Genomic DNA, 25125 nt, shown 5'->3' with positions numbered 1-25125 from the left:
AACTTATACCTTCCCTGACATAGCTTGAGACTGCGTCCTCTGTACCAGTACCCAGGTTTTTAGGGGGAACTGCTGTTCCCCGGAGTGTGCAGCACCCTGAGGGAAGCTCTCAACCTTCTATAGCCACCTAGTGACTTCTTGTTATAGAAAGGAGTATGCTGAGAAAACCTGAGGAGAAAAATCTGCCAAAGCTTTCTCCTAAGTTCCATGCCCTGCATGCTAAGCAGCTTTTTTTTTTCCTCCTTCTTCTTTTTTAATAGTAACACAAGGCTCATGTACTTGCTATTCTATAGTAGTCAGCGGTGCCCTGGTGTACACAATTCCATGAAGGTTACAAGACAGTAGTTTATACTTTAGGTACAGAAGCAGAATAAAGAGAAACACATCATGCATGAATTGAGAATATAAGCAGCTGCTTGCTTATACCAAGATCTGTGGTTTTTTTAAGTCAATAAATCATATATTCATTTTGGGGTTTTGTTATGTTTTTTCTTGATTGAAAATTAAATATTAACAAAAAGTAAACAAAAGTGTTCATTTATGCATAGCCCTGTGAAAAGCTTTTAACACTATTAAGTCCTACCCTACAAACAGTGCTTTACATGATTCCTGCTACTGGTTTCCTCTAAGTCAAGGACAAACAGCATGGTTTGACTTGAGTAGCCATCCTCACCTGACTTGACCTATAAATACATAGATCCACTCTAGTTCTATGATAAAATTAGGTATATTATGTTTAACACAACTTAATAACTTAAGCTTAACCCTGTATTTAGCATTTTGCTTCCTGAAGCCCTACAAGTTTCAAAAGTCCTTGGCAAGACTGCCAGAGCAAAACAGCAGGGAGCTACCTTCTACTCTAGCTAAACCCCACGTGTCATTGATAGGAATGGAGGCAGTTCAACAATCAACAAACTTTCCAGGCAGGCAAAGTCTTATAAACCCATTTAATTTGAGCCAACACTCACTTGAGCCTATTGCATTTTGCTGAAATGGGAGCTTTGTGGCAGTGCTTTATGCTCTCATTTTCACTTTCATCCTATTGCCTCTCACTAGATAGGTACAGAAAGAGCTGGTCCTGGGTAGCCTTCACAGTTGAGCTGTTTCTCATCACTAAGTGCCACCTTGTTACGTATATGAGACCTCACAGAGCCTCAGTGCTGAAGGCCAGGAAGTAGATAAAATCAGTGTGTAAGATTCCTGCTGTATCAGTATTGATTTTCTCTGATCTATTTCTGTTTGGAATTCAAGCCAAGAGAGGAGCACAAATAGATGCTTTTCTCATAGTTCTGCTAAGTTGCTGCCATGTATTACACCACTAAACATGCTGAACTCTCAGGCGCAGTTGCGTTTAAAGATTGCAGAAAATTGACCCGCTAACAAGAATCTTGCCATGACCTGGTGTCCTCTGTAGAGGCGAGGCATCTGTCTGACATTTTTCACTGCCTTTAAAAGCTCACCACTATTCTTTACTTTTCCACAAAAGCCGTCTTTTTAAACTCTTGCATACAACACCAAAAAAAGCCAAGCAAGTGTATGTCATGATGACTTGAAGTTGCCCATTGCCTAAAGCAATCTGACGTAATTAGCCATCTCACAAGCAAAACCTTTATGTTTTATTCTTTTACCAATTTAAAATAAAAACTGTACATTATCATGGGTAGCTTTTCATTTTAATACACTTTGATGTTTACAAGCTTTGAAATACCATGCTCAAATTTATATGCAAATTTGTGTTTCCAATTACATACTCATTAGTTCTTCTGGAACTTCTTCCTAATATTCACAAAATGTTTATAGCTTCTGTTATTTTCCTGAATTGCTTTAGAATGAGACCTGGTATATAAAAGACAAATGAAGAAATCTATTGACACTCAGGAACTTTCTTAAACATCACATTTATTTTCTAAGGATGTCATAATTGGTTGCCTCAAAAAAGTTCCAAGTGTCCATGCAGATCCTATTTGATAGCACATTAAAAATTTCAGGCAAATAGTTTTGTTCCTATAGCAGCCTCCAGAAATGCCCACCTCCCTTACCTACTCTCTGAAAACCCAGTTACCTTTATCACTGTCTTTAAGAATGTTTTGGTGCATATGAAATATTAGTTCATATCCTTAAAAGGAATTAAATTTGGGTTATTGTCTAGATTTCAGTGGAAGAAAGCAAATTTACAGCAATCATGCATGTGATTAATTTTTTCTTTAGTTATCCACCTCCATTAAAAACATGGGCAACATTGTAAACTCAACTGAAGTAAAAGCCACACTTAAAAAGAAATGCACAAACCCCAGAACGTTCAACTTTTGGATGAAACCTGAAGCTCATTAGTGCATAAAATGCATAACATGTAGTATGAGAGGAAAGAAGAGCAGGAAAGGAGCATTACGTCATCTACTAGCTGTCACCACCCTGCCCAGGAGTGATGGCATGGAAATGCTCCCAGACGGATGCTGGTCTAACCTGTTCACACAGATATTCCTTCTTGGAGACTTCGCAATTCCCCCAACCTATCTGTCACTAACAGATTTTCCCTAATCTCTACTTATAAACACTACTTCTCTACACGATATGTCAGAGCCTGAAAGTGCTAAACATAACAGAGAAAATCCCCAACTGATAATGTGGCACTGCCCTGATTAAGAAGAAAAAATCTGGAAAGCAGCCACTAAAAGTAATGAACAATTAATACTGAAACTGTGCTGTACCTGTGTATGCAGGAGAAACTTGGCAATACAAGCTCAAGAGGCACCACTTTCCCTGATTCTGCATTGAAAGTGAGTACGGGGCTCCATGAAATGCTGACTTTCTCAGCTTTTCTTCCCCTCTCTACATTTTGGATAAAACTTGCAGTCATTAAAGTGACAAAGAAACAACAAAGATGGAGGCCAACTCCATCAAAATAAAAACTGGCCAAGTTTCATATCTTCTGCACATTTTTGATGTCACAGGAGTGAACATAACAAAGGTTCATACATCACTATTCATGTTTGCAGACTTGAGTGCAAAACAAGCTTTTTAATATTAATAAACCTACAACAATATATTATGGGAGTTTTAATGACTTTAAAGCAGATCTTCCTAATTCAACTTTTTTCATTAAGAAGCAAATCTGTGCACGAACCAGATCAATTTATTCAAGCATGCCAGTAGCTTACTATTGGATTCAAGCGACCCCTGTGGCAGGGAGAAATGATGAGGAGGATTCCATTGATATCAGAAGGCTCATTAATTACTTTATTATACTATATTATCCTATGCTATATTACACTACATCTAAACTGAAACTGCACAAGCACTCAACTCAACTGACCAGAATCTTGTGACTGCTGATCAACAGTCTGCACATGCCCTTGGCCCTGATAGGCCAAGGAAACAAAACACCATTACTTGGGGTAAACAACCTCCATATTGCATTCTACTTTGGCACAAACACAGGCGCAGCAAACAAGACAGGAATTGTTTTTTCTTTCTCTAATGTTCATTGCTGCGATTCCCAGAAAGTGTCCTTGGGAAGTTGTGCCTTGCTTTTCTCCGTGAAGAGAAATGCGGCCACAGCCTGGAAGTTGGGTGTTATAGAAACACCAGCAATGCAGCTCTGCATCTTGCTCCAACGGGGCTGGGTCTCACCACAATAATCGCAGTTCAGAGAGTGGGAGTAACTCAGACAATATTTGTAGCATTCTCTCGCAGTTTGACATTTGAAATGTAACAGGCTCAGGAGAAATCTAAGAGTTAATTTTGCAGTATTTAGAAATAAAATACTGGAATTTCTTCCTTTGCTTTACAGCAGTATCTTAAGGTAAGTAATTACCTAGAAGAGTGGGAACACAGTGACAGTCCATAGGACTACTTTCTCACGTCATAACCAGAAATATTTAGCAGTGGTAGATCTAAAAAAGGAAACTATAAAACTATTTTGAAGTCTTTCTGGATTTTTCTTCAACTTTAGGGTTGTTTCATCCCTGCTCCATATTGCTTTAGGGCTGGGAGATGAGGTAGCTTACAGGACTACATCTCAGTACCTGCAGTCAACTCTCAAGGGAGCAGTTTGGACAGGCAGAGAAAGCATGCTCTGAATTCACTGTAAGTACAGACAAATGCCTGCACAGCAAAAACATTACCAGAGCTGGTTCAAAGATGCCCACTTCTCCTGGTTCTGAAGCATAGGTAGGAGATGGCCCTCCCACAGTCAGTGCTACTGGACTCCTTCAATTATTTCAGCCAGAATTCTACACCAAATAATGCTCATTCTTAAAACAGAAAATATATATAACTTGTCTTACCAAAGATGTTTTGGTATTTGAAGGCATAATCAAAATAATTTTGAGGTCTGATTAACATCCATGCAAGCCTTCTACCAGAATTATAAAGCCAATTATTTTATTAGAAGATACATGCTTGCTACAAATAATAGTCTGGTCTTTTTATAGGATGAAAAAATAGAAGCCAAATGATCACGCAGATTACAGTTTGTGCCAACAGCATTTTATATTGCAACTTCCTCAAAATTAGGCCTTGGAAATGAAAAGGTCATTTAACAAGTCAGCAGAGCATTCTGGAGGTTGGAGCGCTTCCACACATTCTGGGCAAGCGAGCAATTTTGGACAAGGTCCTCCAAGCCTGTCTGTACCTCAAGACTTGAAGTCCTGCTTTTGAAAATCCAGTCAAGTTCTCATCTACAACTTCATGTACCAAATCATATTCAGGATAAATGAAAGGAGAGCTCAGTATCAAAGCCATGTTTTAAGCTATTTACTAGATCATCTAATAGATCTGGTAAATAGCTTAAAATAAATAGCTTCATCTAATAGAGATGATTTAGTAAATAGCTTAAAAAATAATCTCGGTGAAGAAGGAACTTTTATATGTGTTTGATTATAGTAACACAGGATACATAGACACCCAAAGGGCAGAGAAGGGGCAAATATTATGTAAAGTCAGAAAAAAGAGAAGACCCTTTAGTAAATTTTCATTAAAAAAGAAAGACTTATGGACCAATGTCAATACACAACACCAACAAAGATTTAGTGTGCTTCTGTAATAATGATGGTGCTAATTGTTCAACTGTACAGCAAGCAACAAATGCTAAATTTTAATTCTAATTCACTGATCATCCTTAGTGATTTTCATAAATTTCCAAATCTTAGAATTGTGTACAGGTACAATAGCACTCTTTTTGGAAAGAAGACAATTTACAAATAACTCATTTATAGGATAAATTGAGTATGTTAGATGTCTACCATCTCAGGGGGCAAATCTGACAGGCTGCCAAGCACTTTAAGTACATCCTATGAATGATGAATAACCTGTCCACAGTTATCAAGGAAGTGGGAGTAATGCACCTCAAGAAATTAGGTAAGAGGTCTCTTGGTTAGTAGCACAATTCTGAGAGCAAAAGGAACAGCCTTTTGCTGTCAGGGTATGCCCCCTGTGATCACCAAGAATTTCATCAGGGATCCTTTTAGAGAGGAGGCAAGTGAGTGGGTTATTTGTGAAAAACAAGGCTTTAAACTATTTGCTCTGACTTCATTCTGATTATAAAAGCACAAGTTTTATGGGTTGGTGCTTACAGAGAGGATTTTTCAGACCATATCCAAGTCTCTTCCTTGAAGATACAATCCCAGCTCTCACAGACTCTGCTCATCTGATCAATGCTCCAATCTATTAATCATCTTTGTACTCATCTGTTGGATTCTTTGTAGGACAGCGATAAGTCTCTTTTATTGGGGGGCTCAGTAGGATGCAGCACTGCAGTTTGGAGCTCACCAAGGCTGAGGAGAGGGGAAGGACCTCCTTCCTCAGCCTGGTGGCTGCTGCCTTCCCAGTGCAGCCCAGGAGGCTGTTTGGCCTCTTCACTGTAAGGGACCATTGCTGGCTCATGGTCAGCATGGTGTCCATCATGACCCACATGAACCCATTTCCCAAACCTTTTGCTGTGACCGTGGTCACAAGGGTTTTCAGGGTGAGAGAGGCGAGAATGTTGATTCCATGATCAGAAGGCTTGATTTATTATTTTATGATATATATACTACATTATAACTATACTAAAAAGAATAGAAGGAAAAGTTCTCAGAAGCTAGCTAAGCTAAGAATAGAAATGAATGAATAATAAAGAAGCTCTCTCTGATTCTGTCCCAGAGAGAGCTTGATCCTTGATTGGCCATTAATTATGCACATCCAACATGGGCCAATTACAGATCCACCTGTTGCATTCCACAGCAGCAGACAACCATTGTTTACATTCTTTTTCTGGGGCCTCAGCTTCCCAGAAGGGAAAATCCTAAAGAAAGGATTTTAATGAAAAGATATCTGCAACATTTTGCCTTTGCTGAACTTCAGAAGTCTTGTGTCAGGTAAAACTGCACCCTGTTCTACTCAAATAGGTAACTGAGGAGCAAAACACTAAAGTCACACTTGTGGTGGAGATGGCACGCCAGAATTCACTGGCATCTCTTAGGTCAGAAAGAAACAGAGGAAATAAATTACCACTTCAAAGCAGCAGCCACCTGGGATTAGAACTGTGGGTGCTAACAGGGCACCTATCTTTCTGATATGTCTTGACTTCACATAATCCAGCAGCGTCTGATTTCCTTATTTTGGATTTTTTTGCTAACTTCATGCATATTCTACTAAATGAAGAAAGTTCATCTATTCACCACTGATTAATGCAGAGAAAATCCAATGTCTTATTCCTGCAGTACTATCCAACATGTACATGGTTTTGACACACTTTTCAGTAGGGAAGATAAATATGTATATATATTTCTTCCCTACTGTAAAGAAATTGATCAGTAGAGTTAAAATAGCACCTGGTTTCATAATCTGTTCCATAGGACAGTATTACTCAGAGTTCTGTTACACCCTTTAGCTCTAAACACACCCAGGGCATCCAAAATAGTGGGGCAAGTCCAGGAGAAGGGAATACTCAACCAAGACATAAGTGGTATCACCAAGAATTCCAAACGCCCTTGTTGCTCTCTAATGTTCCCGTTCTCACTCATGCATATGCGTTATATCATCATAACCTTCGCAAAGATTGATTTATCTATCCTATGCAAAGTCACTTTCTTGTCATGATCTTGGCAGATAATCTGCTACCAACCATGTCTGAAAAGTTATGGTGTCATTCACCCACTGAGTTGCAATTTTTTACACTAAAATAACAATGAGTAGGAAGGTACATCCTTCCTGCTGCAGATATGAGTTTAGGGATACACTTATTCACAAAACAATTCTAACAAAGGAATAATACTGCCAAATCTCCATGAAACATCAACTCCAAGGTCAAAAATACTCTGAAAGTTGTCTAACAATGTCTCTTCTCCTAAGTGCCTTTAACTGGCTCGCAGTGATTTGAGACTTCTTCCCAAACTCAGTGAGCTCTCCCAGATGAATCTCAAACTCATCCTCTGAGGAGGGTTTCCTTTGGCTTTTGGTATCAGAGGAACATCATGATGACAGAATGAATAAGTGAGTCCTACAGCAATGAGCTATTTCCCTAAGCCTGATTGGTCTTTTCTCTCAGTTCCATTAAGGACATTTCTCCTCTTTTTGTAAATTATCTGCCAGACTACAGCCTCTCCTGGATCTCAGTAGACATCCACAGCCACTCCTGCTTTCTATAGCACTGATTTATGAAGCCCTTATTGGGATAGACTTAATCTATCACAGAAACTGTTTTTCCCTCTCAGAATCCGGTACAGCAGATGTGATAAAGCACCTGTATAATAGGCTTTCTCCACTGCTGCTGCCAGAGGATGTGGTTTACCACCCTATGTGTGAATTATGGCTTACATTTGGAGCTTAAGTAAGCCTGGGCAGGGAGAACGAATTACAAAAGTGAATTGTGGAGATGACAAACACATGGAATACAGTAGCTCAAACTCTCCCTAAAAAGAAATTAATTGCTTTTTGACAGCAAAAGCAGAAGATAAAACTTGTGGTAGACTGTCCAAAGCAAGTAACCCAGTCCAGTTAAACACTCAGGCAGAAACCAAGTGCCTCTTCATAAAGACTGGCTTGTAATTATTATTTCCTTTCCTACTTTGTCAGGTAGGTCTGAGAATAGTTGCTTCTGGGTTTGTCCAGCTGCAGCCCTTTAGTTAGTTTCCAAGCCACTTTGCCCTTAAGACATTATCAAAACTTGCTTATGTGAAAATTAAAGGACAAAATTTAGTCATGCATTGCAGGACTGGAATAGACATTACATTGTTTGGACAAAGACTAAATGTGTGCCACCTGAAATATTTTCAGGTGCTCCCAAAATATTTTAATATTACAAGATTCAGCAGCAAATTATTTTTTTCAACTTGAAATTGCCTACATAAATTTAACATCAATAAGTGGTTTACACATTGTTTCCATCAATTAGCCTTCATGCTGTACTCTTGGTAAGCAGAGTTCTTTATTCAGGAAGCAGTGTTCCTTTGTCTTGTGTGAAAAGACAGACACAAGAAAAGTTAATTTTTTGATAGTTCATTAGATTAACTCACCTGAAATACTTGATTATTGACATAAAATCTACTTCTCTATTAAGTGCTGCTTCTAGTACAGAACAGGAGTTACAGAGCAATCTTTCAACAGTAACATATTAAATATCATAATTGGCTTATCATGTTTTCAGTTTCAGAACTTCTAAATAAGATGGCATGCATGACAGCTTAATCTGCAAATCTGCCTCCAAAGAACTCTTGAAAAGACGCAAAATACATTTGAGAATGCCTCAAATGTTCTATCAAGAGAGAACTGTAGACTTCTGGAGTTAAAGCAGCATTACTTGGTGTTTGAGAGCTTTCAGTCATCCATAAAGAAATGAAAATCAAGATCTAACAGTTTGAAATGTGTCTGAGTGAGGAATGGGAAACAAACTGTTACTGTTGCCAATTCATCTGAAATGACACATCACTATGAATCAATTCCAGACTTTGGGGGGAGAGAAGGAAGTTTTGCATTTACTACTTTCCTCCTACACCTTTGGCCTTGTATCAATTCAGGCAATAGTAACAACTTTCATTCACTGAGAATACCACAGATGTCAGCTTCTTCCTGTAATTCTTCATCCATTCAATTCAACTCTAATGGAATAAGATCCAGCAATTTTGAAACCAAATATAGCCTGAAAAAGGCACCTTTTGCAATTGTATGCTATGTATGCATCTCTCTGTAATGATTTCACTGAAAACGTAAGACTCTGCAGAAGATTTCCTATTTACTACAACCCTCTCATGAAACTTATATAAATTTATACAAAACCATGTAATCTTTTCTGTGTGGTCCAAAGCACATGAAAATGTGATAAGAACAATAAGCTCGTTGCTTGGAGACAGAAATGACACAGACTTACCAAGTGGTCCTCAACAGGACAGCCAAGAGTTTATTAATATATAAATATTATATTATTTATTATATTTTTCCCCTTTTATAGGGGCTTCAAATGTCTTGTGCTTACACAGGATTGGTTGAGGTCTTAACACTGCTCAATCCCTGGCCCATGATACATCTGTATTTAGGGCTGAATGAGCTTGGTTGAGGGTCTCTGTATAGGTTTGAATCCAACCTATCTTTGTTTACCCAGGGATTTGTTTACTTCTAGGCTGATTGAGTTTAGGGGCTGCAGATCAGCTGCAATGTGACAAGGAAACATTATGTCTTTGGTATGATATAGAGAAACAACCAAAGGGAGGTGGATTTGGTAACTAAAAGCCTAGGGAAAAGTCACATCCATTAACAGCTTCAGTTTATTTGTTTGGAAGGAATGTAATTGGCTTGAATGTGATTCAAATATATCTGATCTTTTTCTTGCTCATTAAAAAAACACAGATGAGCTTAATTGGTAACTTACACATGATTTCACAGTTATCACACTCAAGGGATAACAGGATTTCTAAAAGCTTAAAACCTCAACTTAACTCAGCTAATTGGTTTTCCAAATGCATACGTTATTTTTAAGAAGCTGCTGCTAAGACAAGTAGCTTTAGAACAAGCTTTCAGAAGTACTAAAATGAGTGTCTAAACATGACACCCCTGATGGTGGACACTTTTTTGGTTTTATTTTGGGATATCCTTAACTTTATTTGACGCGTTTTGTAGTCCTGCTGTTGCTCAGTGTTTTGGCATGTTTGAGCCCAAGACGTGTAGCAATGATTTATGTTCTAGCTGGTTCTTTCTTGAGATGATAGAACTCTGTTTACCTTCACTGACCGATCTTTAAATCAATACAAGGCTTTTCCATGAAGACAGAAGAGAAAGCACAAGAAAATCTTCTAGCATCTGTGCTAGGCTAGAAAAAGAAATACAGTGTGCCAGCAAGAAAAGAGAAGAAAGTTGCATAAAAAAAACCCCAACAACAAGCAAGTAAACAACAACAACACAAAAACCCTAACCCCATAATTCTTTGTATTTTTAACTCATTTCTGCAACCACTACAGTAAATGCCCATTATACTTCAGAAGTAGAATCTATTCTTTTCATTTGATTATGATGGGGTTTTTTGCTCAGAGGGTTCAAAGGAATTTAGGAATCTGCATCAGCTCGCTAAAAATACACAAAAAGGCAGGCAACGTCTTTCATAATAAAAACTCCATAAATTACCCACACCTTTGAAGCTGCTCCTCTGTCCAAGGTGTTCAAAGCCCTTGCTTGTGGAGAAATTTATTGGTCTGAAGGTCTGTGTATCCCCATACACAGACCTTCTTCTATACAGTACGTTAGACTAAACAAAAATCTAACCGTCGAGACTAAGAAAGAAGACTTTGTCTCTTGGAGGAAATAAAGTGAGTCCTTGCTTAGCCAGAGGTGAGAGTGTTTATAATCAGTTAGGCCTGACAGACCTGAAAGAGAAATACAAACACTGAGGCTTGAAGGAAGGTGTGTCCCTGTTTGCTTTTAGCTCTCTTCCCTGCATGCTACCTTTCCACAAATAACTAACACAGTCTTTTGAGGACAACATTTGATAGCAGCTCTTTTATTTGTCTGGATTCAGCTTCTAGAGCAAAGTCTCTTACAGAAAACTACAACACAAAGGTTCCTCTGGAGAAAAACACAGCAAACTCCCTATCTGAGAATTACAAATTATGACCTGAAGTTTGTGGGAGCAGATGTCCTTTTTGAAAAGGTATTCTTGAGAAAGGCTGAAAAGAGCTGGTCTATCTAAGCCTGCTGCCATGTCATTGTTAAAATACATGGAATTTTTCCTTTCACTGTTGCTTAAACCTGGTCTAGATAGCAGAGTAAGGCAATCCAAAAAATATACTTGGTTAGGTCTCATAGTTCAGCAACAGAAGCAATAGAAACTAAGTAATATCTTAAATGGGGATGTTATTCTATGTATACCTACCCTCTGCATGTAAAGGCGGGGTGACCTTGCAGACAAAGTACCATAAATTATTTTGGACTCTATCCATCACATTAGTGCTCCAGCATTTCACAACACAGGAAGCCAAGCAGGCTGCCAATCTAAACTCAGTTGCTCACTGACCTACTCCACAGAAAGGTCATTCATCCTCCTCAAATCATCTTCATTTGCACATCTGGATCACTCTGATCTTTATCAGGAGTTAATCATGTACAAGCAGCCGAGTTATCATCCATGAGTTATAGCAGCACTTCCTAAGTTTCATGACTTTGATTCCTAACTTCTGCAAACTTTCCAAATTATCTGTGTTTTTTCCTAAATGTTCTTCCATACTTTGGATGATCTCTTGGATTTGAAAATAGCTATTAAAATGTTTCAGGGAAACATACAGCTTTATTTTCTTAAATAAAAATAAAAAACATCTTTGCACCTAAAAAAAAAAAATCTAGCATTTTGTGTACAGATCCTCCATATTAATTGCTCTACTTTTCCTTACTCTTTTTGGGCTATATTGTACTAGTGGTTCTCCTTGCAGAGATTTGCAAAAGCACACCATGATCCTACATTTGACCATTTTATTTCATTACTTCACTTTTGAGGACTCCTTTGTGTCTGCTAATATTTACTCTTTTTGTGTAGTAGTAGATTTTTTAATTCCTCCTGTAAATGTTCATATTTCCTTACCCACTCACAAAGACTTCTAAAAGTACTCAAAAAATATTGCCAATTGAAAGTTTATGCTATAAGCATGATTTTCAACACATTTTATCTAGCACTGTCTTATTATTTGAAGTAGTCATTTTATCTGCCAGAAATGTCTTGATGTCTCTGTAAAATAAATCAGAGTTTCAAATCATATCCTGTACTCCTTTTTTAAGCACCTAGAATTCAACTAGATATGAATATATGCATTCACTTTTCTAAAACCTTGCAAACAGCCCAACTTATCTTTCAAGTGTTTAAAAGTGCTGTCTGGAATATGTATAAGAGCATATATACTGTCATTCAGAAAGAGAAAATCTACTTTTTTCCTCATACTCACAAGAAAATAATCATGTTCTTTAAGTGAATGAGAATGATTTAATGATAGTCCCAGCAACCTTTGCATCAAGCAGTGCCCAGTCTTGAGCTGAGCTCCCAAATTAATTACATGGAAATGGTCGTTATTATTAGCCTTGGTTGATTTGCCTTTGCGAATCTTGTTACACTTGCACCAACATTTCCATTTTTATTTTTAATGTTCTCTCTGCCTTCAAATCTTTTCCACAGGTTTTCATTTTCTTGTGAATTGAGTATTTTTGTTCCACTTAAGTACTTTAAATATCTTCACAGACTATGCATTTAATTATCTAAAGGTGAATTTTCTTCTAAGACTGCTCTGCTTTTCTGAATAGATAATTTTCTCTGTTTTTTCTATAAAGTAGAACAGTATTAATCCGGACCAGAGAATCAATTCCTTTACTACCACAGAAGTGTTGCTGTTATAAAAGAAGCAATAAAGTTTGGTATGGTGTCTAAGTGCATTTCACATTTCATTTAATAGACATCTGCTATGGGCACAGAATTTAAGAGAATGCTACTATGGTCTGAGCTGAACGTGAAAGCCAGCCTCAAAGTGTACATCAAGCTAAACACAAGATCAATTTCAGGTTTCATTGACTGTCTTTATTGAAACCATCTTCCCTGCATAAAGTATATCATATGAAGCTATCTGGTTATTTACTGTCAATATACAACATAATAATTTCCCAGGTACAGCATTTTGAAAAGCCCTTTAAAAATCCCTCAGTGTACATTCTAATTGTCCTAACAGAACCAAAATGGTCTAATCATATGGCAGAAGGTTCAACATGAATCTTTTTGCGGGATCCAGATTACACAAAATAACACACGCCCTCACAAAAGGTTCATGTGCCCTCAAACAATCTGGCTTTCTCACAGAAACACTTGGAAGAGCTGTAAGTAGGACAAAAATAGATAGACATTGATGGTATAACTATCACTTCCTTCTAAAGTTCTCTGATATCATCTTCCCACACACACCGATCCTAAAAAGTGTGAATAATGTATTCCATCAATTACTATCTGACTGTAAAAACACCCTTTTGCCTCAGCAGCAAGCTAGATGCACCTCAGTAAAACCTGAGTACAGACCCACAGGTGGTGCTTACTGTTTGTCATGGACAATGGTGGTATTGTAGCATCATAAATCATTTTAGCCACATTACTACAGCAAAAAGTGAACAGAAGATATTTTGTAATGCCTCAAGCTTATTTCCTGTTGTGTTTGTTGCTGCTTGATTTGAACAATTTGGTAATTCATAACTAGTCTTCCAGCCTCAGAGAGATTTTACCCTCCAAACAATGAATAATGTAAGTGGCACAAAATAAATACTACAGCAGAAGGGTATAAAAGTAGTTCTTGTGATATGACTGCTGGAAAAGTTATCTTACTAGTCTGGGCTTTTCTTACTTGCTATTTTCATTAGTTACTCCAAAGTCTGTTGTCAAAATTTGTTTCCTGTCGTCAATAGATGTGAACATCTCCCCTCCTAGAACAAGCCTCCAACTTTCAAGAATTAGGTTTATGATAACATGCACAATAGAAAATTCCAATGTAGGTAAATGTTGTAGCTGCAAACCATTAATGTTTTACAGATCTGTCGGCACCAAATATTTAACAGCAATGCCTGTCAGACATTTTGTTTTAGGAAAGCAATTAGTATTTGTACAATCGTATTACATACAAACATGAAAACATTTCTCAGAAACTTCTGTGAATGGTTATGAATTACCAAACATAACACTGCTCAAATACAGGAAACAAGTTCAATTGCAAAACATGCCAGCAGTATAACTTTATAAGGTACAAGTTTAAAAAAAAAAATCCAGACATCTTTTAAAGGTTTATGATTCGACTTCCTTCAGCAAAAAGCCTGAAAAGAGAGCTGTCCCACTTTCTTAAGCCAGTTAAGAAAACTGGGGTTTCCATGCAGACAAATCTTGATTTCAGCTGTGATGACATATTACTTGCAAAGGCAGCAGTGCACTTCTAGTAACAATCCAGGCCTCCTTGGAGTCGCTGTTGATGAATATGCTGCCAGGAAGGACCTAGGTACCCCTAACAGAGAAAGCCCAGAAAGAACTCTCCTTCCCAAAGAGAGGACGTACTGATTTTCAAACAAAATGTCCATATCACATTTCATTTCACTAACTCTTCAGCATTCTCTGTGTTTACACTTGCTTCTCACATTTTCATGGCCAAAAAGATAAACATTTTCTGTAATTTTTTTTTTAAATAGTCAAGTCAAACTAATTTATAAAGTCCTAAACATCAGTATTTTAGGAATAAAATGCTCATGACAGAAACTTATACTTGCTGATTTGTTAGGGTTTTTTGAAATAGAGAATATCATTAGGTTTTCACTCAATATATACGAGAGAAGATTCACGAGATTCTGTGAATCAGGACTGAATATCATCTCCCCACCTGACCATTCCCAGCAATAAATACTCTGCTCTACAGCAAATGCTGCTCGGATCTGGCCCAAGATCTACTATGTGCAAATACCCAGGTGATGCTTGCACCTAAGGGAGGTCCAGCACACATAGCTCTTTCCAAGATGAGAGCTTATGTTAACATGACAATTCCTACAAGTCTTTGTCTTGACTGGCACATCCAGAGAGGATTTATTAGTAAAGTGAAAAAAACCCACAGTCTCAATGATCTCTGCTTGGAGGGAATTTGAGCTCAAATACTGGAAATCTGACTATTTTTTCTTCACCCTTTATTTTTTCCCCCCTCAACTACTTTTGGCATATTTCCAGAAGAACAGCAAGAAGCTGCATCAGTTCAGACATGTTTCATTACAGCAGTCTGATTTAGCTGTTTGATGTGGCAATGTACTCTGAGTTGAATTTCTTCTGCTGCTTACCTTATTTAAATGTACCAACAGAACTGTTTCTCATTTATATTTATAGAGCAACAGAAAATAATGGCGTAGCTCTCCCACTGAATAAACTAAATAATTGCAAGGATAAAAATATAGATGGTAGATGAAATAGAGACTGTGTGAACCCCTTCATTCTAGCTGAATATTCACCTGATGAGTCACACCACATCCTTCCAAGGAAAACCCCACAACTGGAGAACAACAGACAAGGAAATCATGCAAACAGATACTCCACTCTCCTCTCTCTTTGTAATGGGAATGGAACAGGTGTGAATTTTAGATAACTTAGAAATTTGCAGTTTGAAATTTTTTTCTAAAAAATAAGGTAAATCATCTTTGCTCAAAAAAATAACAAGTAATTACTTTTTGTTTTTTTCCATACCCATTTAAATCATTGCAGTTCTGGTGTGCCACTCTTGTTCCTTCTTTCTCTGTTCTCCATATCTCTCTTAAACCCTTTCTTTTTCTCTTTTGGCGTAACAAAATATGGAACAATATCAGCAATTCAATCATATTTTCTTAACCAAATATTATGGCTCAATATTAAAATACTCCTTTAAATAATTTGCAGATTTTACCTAATAGCAACAGATGATTTGAAGACTTAAAATCAAGGTTCATAATGAGCTCAACTGTATAGTTCTCCTGAAGTGACAGGGTTTGTGTCATGGTTTGAGCCTGGCACAGAGCCAGTGCCCCCCATGAAAATGCCCCACCCTGGTGTCTGCTGTGAGATGTGACCAGGAATAAGCAAAACAGGCTCCAACTTAAACATAAAGAACACTTTATTACTTAAACTACAGGAAAATAGGGAAAGACTATAAGGAAAAGAAAAAAAAAAAATTGAAAACCTTACAAAAAAAAACCATTTTCCTCCTCCCCACTACCTGACTTTCCCAATCCGATACATTCTCCCAAATCATCAACTGCCCAGCCTTGGCCCCACACTTTAGTATACTCAAACTGCCGTTCATGAAGAGGAAAGGAGTCCTTCTTGTTCCATAGGCTTCTCCTGGAAACACACTGAAACCTCGTGTGCTTCCTTGTCACTTCGGCACCGCCCGGAAAAAGTCCTTTTGCCGCTTGTGACATATTCCTTCCATGCCCAGTGCTCTCACCACTGAGACATGGCCAGAGCTGCTTTTAGGGTTGTCTTTCAAGGATGCCTTGTCTCACTCCAAAAAGGCACAGTCTCTGCTTTGGGACATCTGTCCCCCCCATATTTTTCCAACCCCCTGGGGCCGGGGGGTCCTCACGAATGAACCCTCCTGGTTTTGAGGCACTGCCTCCCCCTAAATGCAGTCTGTGTCACAGGAACAACTGAGTCCATGGCCACAAGAAAAGTCCAGCCAAAAGGCCACTCCAAATCATCTCTCCCCATCCAATCATCTCCACGTTCTTCGGGCCAGGTCCTTGTCTCATCTCATCTCTTATCTCCCTTCTTATTCAGCTTCGAGGAGGATTAGCATTTTTGCAAGGCCCCAATCATGAAAGAAAGGGTTAAAAGTTTTCAGTCTCTATCTGTCCCGGAGTGGCACTCCCACACACGCTGCCCACATGCTGCCGCTCCGGCCGGGCACTCTTCCTCCCCCCTTCTCCTCCTGGGCCGGCTGCTATCACAGTCGGTGTCGCCGGTTCTCTCTCTCTCCCTCCTGGGGCGGGGGGGGACTGGCTGCCCGATGTCTCTTGGGGCTCCGCCACCCTTCCATCCTTGAGAACTTTCTCACCCCCATCTCTGTCCAGGCCCCGGGCCTACCGCATGGCTGCCCCTCCCCCCGCCCAGCAGCAAGGCTGGACGGGGGAAGAGATCTGACCTCTTCACAGCGACGTCCCAAGAGAGAGATCCAAGGGCAGTGCCCTGCTTTTTAACCCCTGTGTATTCTCGGAGGTGTGTCCAAACCCCACTGGCTACACTAGGTGCCAGTCTCAAACCTAAAACTTTCATTGGTTTGACCACAGCTTCCCAGAATTCCCACTCCTTCCTGGTCAAACCACCACAGTTTGACAGATTTAGCCTCAGGCTTCAAGGGAAGCAGCATTTTCTTGAATATTTATGGAAGGCTTTGGTTCAGACCTATTGGATGCCCTATTTAAAACACTTATCTCCTGGTCTGTGCTCTGCTAGCATCTGCATTGAAACAGAAAATGACAAACAGCTCCCCATACACAGGAATGTGCTGGAACATCATCACTTCTGAATTATTCCCAGTTAAACTAGGTCCATGCCATGGAAACTCCTTATATTCTAGAATAAATTTTGGCAGGTGTGTTGTTTGACATCATCCTGAATAATTGAGCTGAACTACAGGAGGAAAAGTGTGGACATTTATTACATGAGGATATCTTGCTGATTTAAAAACACAGTTTCATCACATCCTACACAGAAGAAAGCCTACCAGTGAATCCTGCTAGCTTCTGTAAATACCTCTGATTATGCAGGATTCTCAATTTACCTGTCATTCTACCCCTCAACTTGTTCTTGAGAAACGCTGTCACAACACTGCCTGCTGCTGTGAAAACCAGCTGTGGTATATAGGACACTAATCCCTTCTATCTGCCATTTATTTTCTCTGGATTTAAGCCCTGAGAGGAGTCATTGTTTCAGAAAGGCATTCTTCCTACAGGTAACAGCTGCAGAACTTTGGGAAAGCTCCAGCTTAGCCTGGAGTCCCTGATGCTTCGCTGGCAGTTTATATGCGGCCACGAACAGGACAGGACACTTGAAATCAGCGTCTAGAGCTTTTATTTTCTCAGCATCAGCCAAATTACATTGTTATGACAATGGAGAAGAAAGATGCTAACAGCTCACTGATCAAACGGAATGCCAAAGAAACATAGCATAAGACAGTCTCAGTCTAAGTTTCAGCCAATCACATAGGGCAAAAATATATTGACAGTAGTTCTATCCAACCATATGAAGCAAATGTAACTGTGGCTAAAACAATAGCGGCCTATTTTCTCATACAATGGTTCGTTTATAAGAGACAAAGCACAGAGCTTTATTCACACTTAACCTTCTAAATGAATACTTGAATATACGTTTTGCAACTTAGCAAAGCAAACCACATAGGCTTATTGTTGCATTTCTCACATCTGCACTACAGCTTAGAAAACATTTTCTGCTGCTTTGGCATTTCACTGTCCTTGCTGTTTTTGGGGCCTTTTTCACAACTTTCTCAAAACTCTCTAATTTTATGGATTCCAACACCTGAGGGGCAGCCTTAAGTGTCCCCAGGTTGCCATAGCAGGGCCTGAACAGAAGCTGGGATGCCCTTGGCTGAGCTGCCATCCCACAGGGAGACTGCTTTGGCCAGTTGGTCTCACCAGATTATAAAGGCCCAGCAATAAGGCACTGGCTGAACATTGTGCTCTGGACTCTGTCATGTAAGACATTTGGTAATGGCTCACATCCCTGCTATGGAACTGTCTTTCATCCTTCTTATATCTTTCAAATTTAGAAAATTCCTTACTTTTATCTTTAAAAATAAATTAGTAATAATAAAAAGAGAAAAACAAAGAAAACTGTTTTCAAAAAGCTCATGGTCGGAATTGTATTTTTTTCCCAAATATAAAACACCACAATCTGGGAATTAAACAGTTAGGCTCAACTGAATGGCACAACTGCATTTGAAGTGCACAGATCTATCATTTCACTTGCGCTCCTTTGGCCATTTATGTGCACAGTGCAAGTGAGCAAATGACGGGAATTCTTTAGGGAACTAATCAATGCTGCTGCACAATGTTTGTTTCAGTTGAGATAAATCATTCTTCCATTTCCTCCCCTTCTATTGCAGATACATACTCACAGTTTGTTTTGGGGTGTTTTTTTCTCAAATGTTTTTAACAAAAGCCTCACATCAAATGGGCTTTCTCAAGTTCTCAGGAGTTTTACCTATTACTGAAAATCCAGAATTCAAAACTACTTGTCCGAATGTTAACCAAATTCCCTGATCAACCTTCTCATTTCTCTCAGAATAATTTCTTTCTTTTCCTTATTTTTTCTATCAGAATTCCATTATTGTATCAAAAGAATGTGAAAACAGAGCTCTTATAATCTCTCTCTCATGCCTTTACAGTAGAACTCCAGATGGCTCTGATTCAGCCCTAAAATAATAAAAGGTAAATTGCAATATCCACCTAACTCTACACAAGCAGAAAATGGCCATTTTTTTGCATCATCTACAAATCTGCTGGTATTATTTCACATGCACACTGATAATTAGGTAATCCTTTTGGTTTACATCTTCGTCGCTCTTCATTGTTTCATCATTTTCATTGAAAACAGCTGGTAATCTCCATCAATGAATACATGAATACTGTTTGTTTTATTATTATTATTTTCTGTCCAAGAGGCTTGTTAAGATATGATGTGAATAATTTAAAAGACCTGTATAAAATGAATATATTAACATTAAAATAAAAGCAAGACCTTTTGCTTGCAGATAGTTAGGTAAAGTATTAAATATTAGTTGATTTACTGAAAGGCTTAGCATTTATGACAGCCCAAATCAGCTAAGAGAATGAAAACAAATTGTATTGTGTTGTTTGCAAGGAGAGCTGACAGTTAAAAACACTTTTACATGATGGCTGTTTAAAAAAATAGATTAAAGAAGATTTGGTTAATTAATCTCTGTAGCATTTTGGCTCTTTTTCTAGCAGACACAAATGTAAAGGCAAACAGGGAAGGCCAGAATAAGGGAATGCACTTAGAGGATAGTGGACTCCATTGGCCAGGGGAAAAAGTAAGCCCTTACTGTGATTAAACTCTCTTAGATTGCTGTTGCTCCTGTCATGATGGACCAACACTGAGAACTGACATTAAAAATACACTATTTTACTTACTAAATGACATGCACATCTACGTGCAACTCACAAGGCATATTCTACACTTTTATGCAGAAGTTTATATTTAAATTCAGAATGCTACACTTTTTCTTTATTTTCTCATTCCCAAGTCCTAAACTATCTATTGGCAGAGAGCTTAACAGGTTGTTATCAATGGTAATCCAAACTGAACACATATATATCATATATATATATTTATAGATGTAGTTGTACACACATTCCAGATGTGTGTAAAATTCTGCCAGCTAATAATAATGACACTCTTTAATGGTTTCAATCTCAGAAAGATGTGAGATGTCTGCTGGGAGCTGGCATTTAGAGAGGGGTGAGTATGCACAGGCCAATGGGTCCAGCTGCAGCTAAAGCATGTGAAGGGGAGGGAGAGGGATTCTAAGCGACAGGCGGGCTCCTGGTATCACTCCCATCTCAGTCACTACCTAATGGTGTAGGGAATTGTTTGCATAATGCTATAGAGAATTTCCTCTGAAGAGTCTGGAGACTGAGCACTCCAGGCCTCTGACGGATTCACCTACATCACCCCTCTCTCCTGGGAATGAGGAGAGGGGCAGCTGCACTGAAATCACTAAGGAGAAAAGGCAGAGGATGGCCTTTTACAAGCAGGTATGAGGACCCTTCAGTGTCATAGTGGCTATCACACTAGACTCTGAATTAGGATAGTTAATTTTGCTTAGTTGATGGTTCTTTTTGTTGTTTTCCCCAGTGAGATCTCAACACATTTGAAAGTATTTTTGCTTTGTTCATAGCAGCTAAAAAGTAAATGCATCTGTTTCTGTGACTTGTTCAGTGTCCTCCTTCCACTATAAGATGTGTTGTAAAAAATATTATTTTTTGCCAGTGTTTCCAGAATCTCACACTCTAGATATTTAAGGGGGAGCCACAATGACTATAGCTTAAGTGCAAAGAACCTGGTGTACAAAACTGCCATGATCCTGCTAGGTATGTCCTCAGAGTAAAACTCCTCTGGCACAAAGCTCATACAGCAGCCCTACTTTATCCCTTCCAGACCTCTGGGCAGGAACAGCAAATTCCATGGATAGATGATCTGTTTTCCAACTCCCCACGTCTCTAGTTTAAAATGCAATTTGTGAGCAAACTCCTCTATTTCAAGAATCTATAGAACCACAGGGGTGGAAAATGCCAGTCCCATTTTTTCTCGGTAGTCTGCCACCTAGACTTACTGAGTCATCAGTTATGTGTTGCGTAAACTTCCAACAGGTAGTTGCTTGTTTTCTCCAGCTCAGCTTCTTTCACTGCTCAGCTGAACACTGTTTGCTTTCTTTCTTTTCTGCTTTGGCAAAACGTGTAAAACCTTTCATAGTTAATAAAACCCACCAGTGGTCACACACCGGACATAAGCACATCTCCTACTCTTCTTGCATACATAAACTCAGCATAAATTTTGGATTCATCAGGTCTAACCAGCTGTTTCTGAGGGGCCCCAGCAGCCCTCTCCCACAACAACATCTGCCTGGGCACCTTCACAGGTTGTCGGTGCTACTCCTGGGCTGCACATGAATACAGAGCTCTCCTCTGACCAGGGAAAAGGGCTCAAGTACTGGGACACAGCACAGAGAGTAGCAGGAGACAGGGAAGATGGCCCACAAGCAATGGTGTTTATAGGATTAACTTGAAATTTCCCTGGTTTAACTTCTTTCCAACTTCAGACTACATCCAGTGTATACTATGAGAATCTTATACTTTGTATAAGATGGGCTTTTATTGCTCTTTCTCTGGGATGAAGAAGGGGAGGAAGAGTTATGTTTTCAGCAATACCACTTGTCTCACAAATATATTCAACCACTAACTGTGAAATTGCTTGGAAAAAATGCATTGGAAAGGGAAGGGACACAAGGAAGGACAGCAGCAGAGAGAGAAAAGGGTATAATATTTGGTCCCTGGTTTTCAAATGGCCATAGACTTGTCTGGGCCCTACTGGGGAAAAAATGGAGAAAGGAAGGAAAAAATTTTAAGTGGATTACTTAGCCTCCAAAATTGATCTAGATTTCATCACGTTTTCAGATTTCTAGGAAACACTTTGTCCTTTCATTTGATGCAAAAAAGCTAAGCTATAGTGTTATCCCTCTAGCAAGATGGGGACATCATCTGTTTCTCCTTTTCTCCCATAAATACCCACTCATGGTAATTTCTAAATTCTGAAAAATTTTATAGCAGCAATGGTACAGTATGAATTTATATGCATGTACACACATTGTGGGTGGGTAAAGAGAGCATGTAAGCATCTGATGTTCATCTCACAGCTGAAAACCAGAATACCATAAAAATAATATCATTAAGATGACACATACTTTCTTCTATATCATGAGAAGGGAAAAAAGCTCTGGTGGAAGGAGCCAGACACTAAAGGAGCCAGGAGAAGAGAAGAAGAACTGTTCTCCTCCCTGTTTTGACAGCCCAATGACATGATGCCAGGCTCTGGTGGCTCATGGCCCAGGACTGTATGAGAACAGATGCAATATAGCATATGCCTTTCTGAAATTAAGGAAACTAAGGGAAAAGGAAAGCAAAAGGAAATGAATCCTGACCTGCACTTTCTCCACAGCGCTTCATCTTTGAAGTCTATAGACAGAACTCTACTGATTTCAAAAGGATTTGATTCAGAGCTTAAGGAGAAGGAAAAAAAACATGTGGCATGGTGCAGAGCTCACTGGCACCACAGCTGTGTGGGAACGCACAGAGCTTTGCCCAGAGCTACATGTGCTTATCAAATGTTCTCCTTCCTTGGATTGCCCTTGAGACATGTTCTATCTGGCCATGAAAATATTTAAAATATGGTTTAATTTACATATATTTGACAGAGAACATAAATGTTCCTCCAGATGATTTGTGAGTCAAGTAATGCTTTTCCTCTCCCTATCTGGAATAGAATATTTCCCTTTTTTCCTGGTAAAATGTTCCTGCAAGAACATTTTACTAATTCTGCATATTACTTGAAAATTTTGTGTTGTCTTTCTTGTTTTACAAACACAATTATTACAATCAAGATTTCTTTCCTCTTTTAAGACTGGTCTTGCTGTGCAACAACCATTCCCAATATCTCCACAATTTATATTCATTGCAGTGTTTCATAGCTGGAAAGCATTTAATTTTTCCTTCTAATAGCAATTTACTTTGATATTAAAATGCCCATCAAAATCTCTGCAACTAAAGTCATTATTAAGTTCTCAATATTTATGTGGCTTGATATCAAAAGAATTTTCACCAAAAAAAAATTCTCATTCAAAGTACCTCTTAGTCCAGTTTTATATTTATCATATGTTTAAAATAGCTCTCTGGACTTTCATACAACATTCTGTCAGGAAAATAACCCAGCAATACTCCCTTTATTCCCTCCCCCAGAATAACTGCACAGCCTTTGGGAAATACACTGAAATAATAAATTATGCATAGGACCCAATATGTATTCAAATACCCCAAGCTCTTCCATGCGCGAGGTTGCAAGGGTGTGTGCATCTAGCTTGCAGCGGTTCCAGAGGACTCCATGCTGCATGCCCTAACAAAATACAGGCTCAAGGCCAAGAAACAATGAAGGAAATTTACAGGTTCAGGGTGCATTTAAGTACTTGCAATGAAAGTTGTAGTAAGGTACTAAAATTTGTAACCTTCAGTTTGACAAAACCATTAGACATGGTTTTTACAGTTGTCAGAAACTCCTCCACTGCCTAATCTTAACACCATTGAGAAACAAACCAAGCAGCAGAATTATACACAACAAGATGTTCAATGGAACAAGAACAGAGCAAACACTGTGGCTCACTCAGCATTCCTGCCTGGACTGACATCTGAAATGGCAGATGGACAGGCAGCATGGGCTTTGGAAGGGTCCAGTAGGCTAAAGAAGAAATTAAAATGCTGTGTTTTACAAATGTGACAAACAAAAATGCTTGATCAAACCTGCTGGTATGGTCTACTTACAGATGAAGTTGAAGTTTGGGCTAAGGGAAATCAAATGCCTCCAAGGCTACCAGTGAAGCAAAAAATTACATTAGCTGTACAGCCTGAAGCATATTTGTTAGTATTTAACAAATTATGTGCTTCATTTAAATACCATTGCTAGTAGCCAAATAAATTAAACTCACCTCATTAGGCTTTACAAGAGTTAAAAATTAAAACAAGATTTTCTTACCTTCTGTCTAGGTCTCTTCCTGCTTGTACAGTCAGGGCCAGCAGGGACTTGTGTCACAGAGGCCTTTTTCCATCTCATTTGTCTCTAGGTGTTCTGAACCTAAAAGGATGCAGTGAAAGACAAGGCACATGTGATTTCAGAACACTGCCACGATTTCACATTCAAAATTATGTTCACTCTAATATCTGAAATGGAACTAACTGGAGCACTTGCAGTTCCGCAGCCCCACATACAGAGTACCAGCTGTACTCTGGTAAGAAACAGGCACAAGGAAACCCCCAGAACTGATTGTATTTCACCAGCAAGCTGCAACAAATACAGATAAAGCCCTGCATGGGGGAAACAGGGAGGAGCCTGAACAGCCCTTCTGCTCTTCACTTCTCCACTTCCCTTATGGCATGCCTTTGGGCATTATTTGTGTTGTAACTAATTATTTTGTAACATGGAGGTAAAGACACTCTAGGCCCAGACTCAGATCATTTAGTTTTCCCCTAAATTCCACTGTAAAATATTTTTCCTGATACTCGTTTCTGAAGATCTGTGGCCATTCACAGATGCACAAAAACTGAAGTAGAAAATTATCGATTCAGGCGATCCCCCAGGCAGGGAATAATGTGCTCTGACTCCATGATTCAGAAGGCTGAACAATTGCTTTATTGAAACTATGCTATATTACACTAATATTATGTTAAATTACATACTAAAGAGATACAATACTATACTAAAGAAAAACCCATGACTGTGTGAGACAGCCAGGACACAGCTTTGACCTGATTGGCCGAGGAATCAAAACAACCTTCACTGGT

The 25125-nt window shown here is 38.8% G+C and overlaps 1 long non-coding RNA gene across 1 annotated transcript in view; it reads right to left on the bottom strand.

Annotated features, from left to right (window-relative positions):
- LOC113459778 (uncharacterized) overlaps positions 1–24657 on the bottom strand; it is a 572931-nt gene extending 548274 nt beyond the window's left edge. The window contains exons 1-2 of the long non-coding RNA XR_012581053.1: positions 24521–24657; positions 24320–24418 (exon numbers count right to left, since the gene is read on the bottom strand). This is a non-coding gene — a long non-coding RNA (uncharacterized LOC113459778). The remainder of the gene's footprint in view (positions 1–24319; positions 24419–24520) is intronic.
- Between the last annotated feature and the right edge of the window lie 468 nt (positions 24658–25125).

This window comes from Zonotrichia albicollis, chromosome 7 (assembly GCF_047830755.1).
Source record: "Zonotrichia albicollis isolate bZonAlb1 chromosome 7, bZonAlb1.hap1, whole genome shotgun sequence".
Taxonomy (NCBI): domain Eukaryota; kingdom Metazoa; phylum Chordata; class Aves; order Passeriformes; family Passerellidae; genus Zonotrichia; species Zonotrichia albicollis.
The sequence above is the reverse complement of the archived record's forward strand: the minus strand, read 5'-3'. Positions and strand labels throughout refer to the sequence as shown.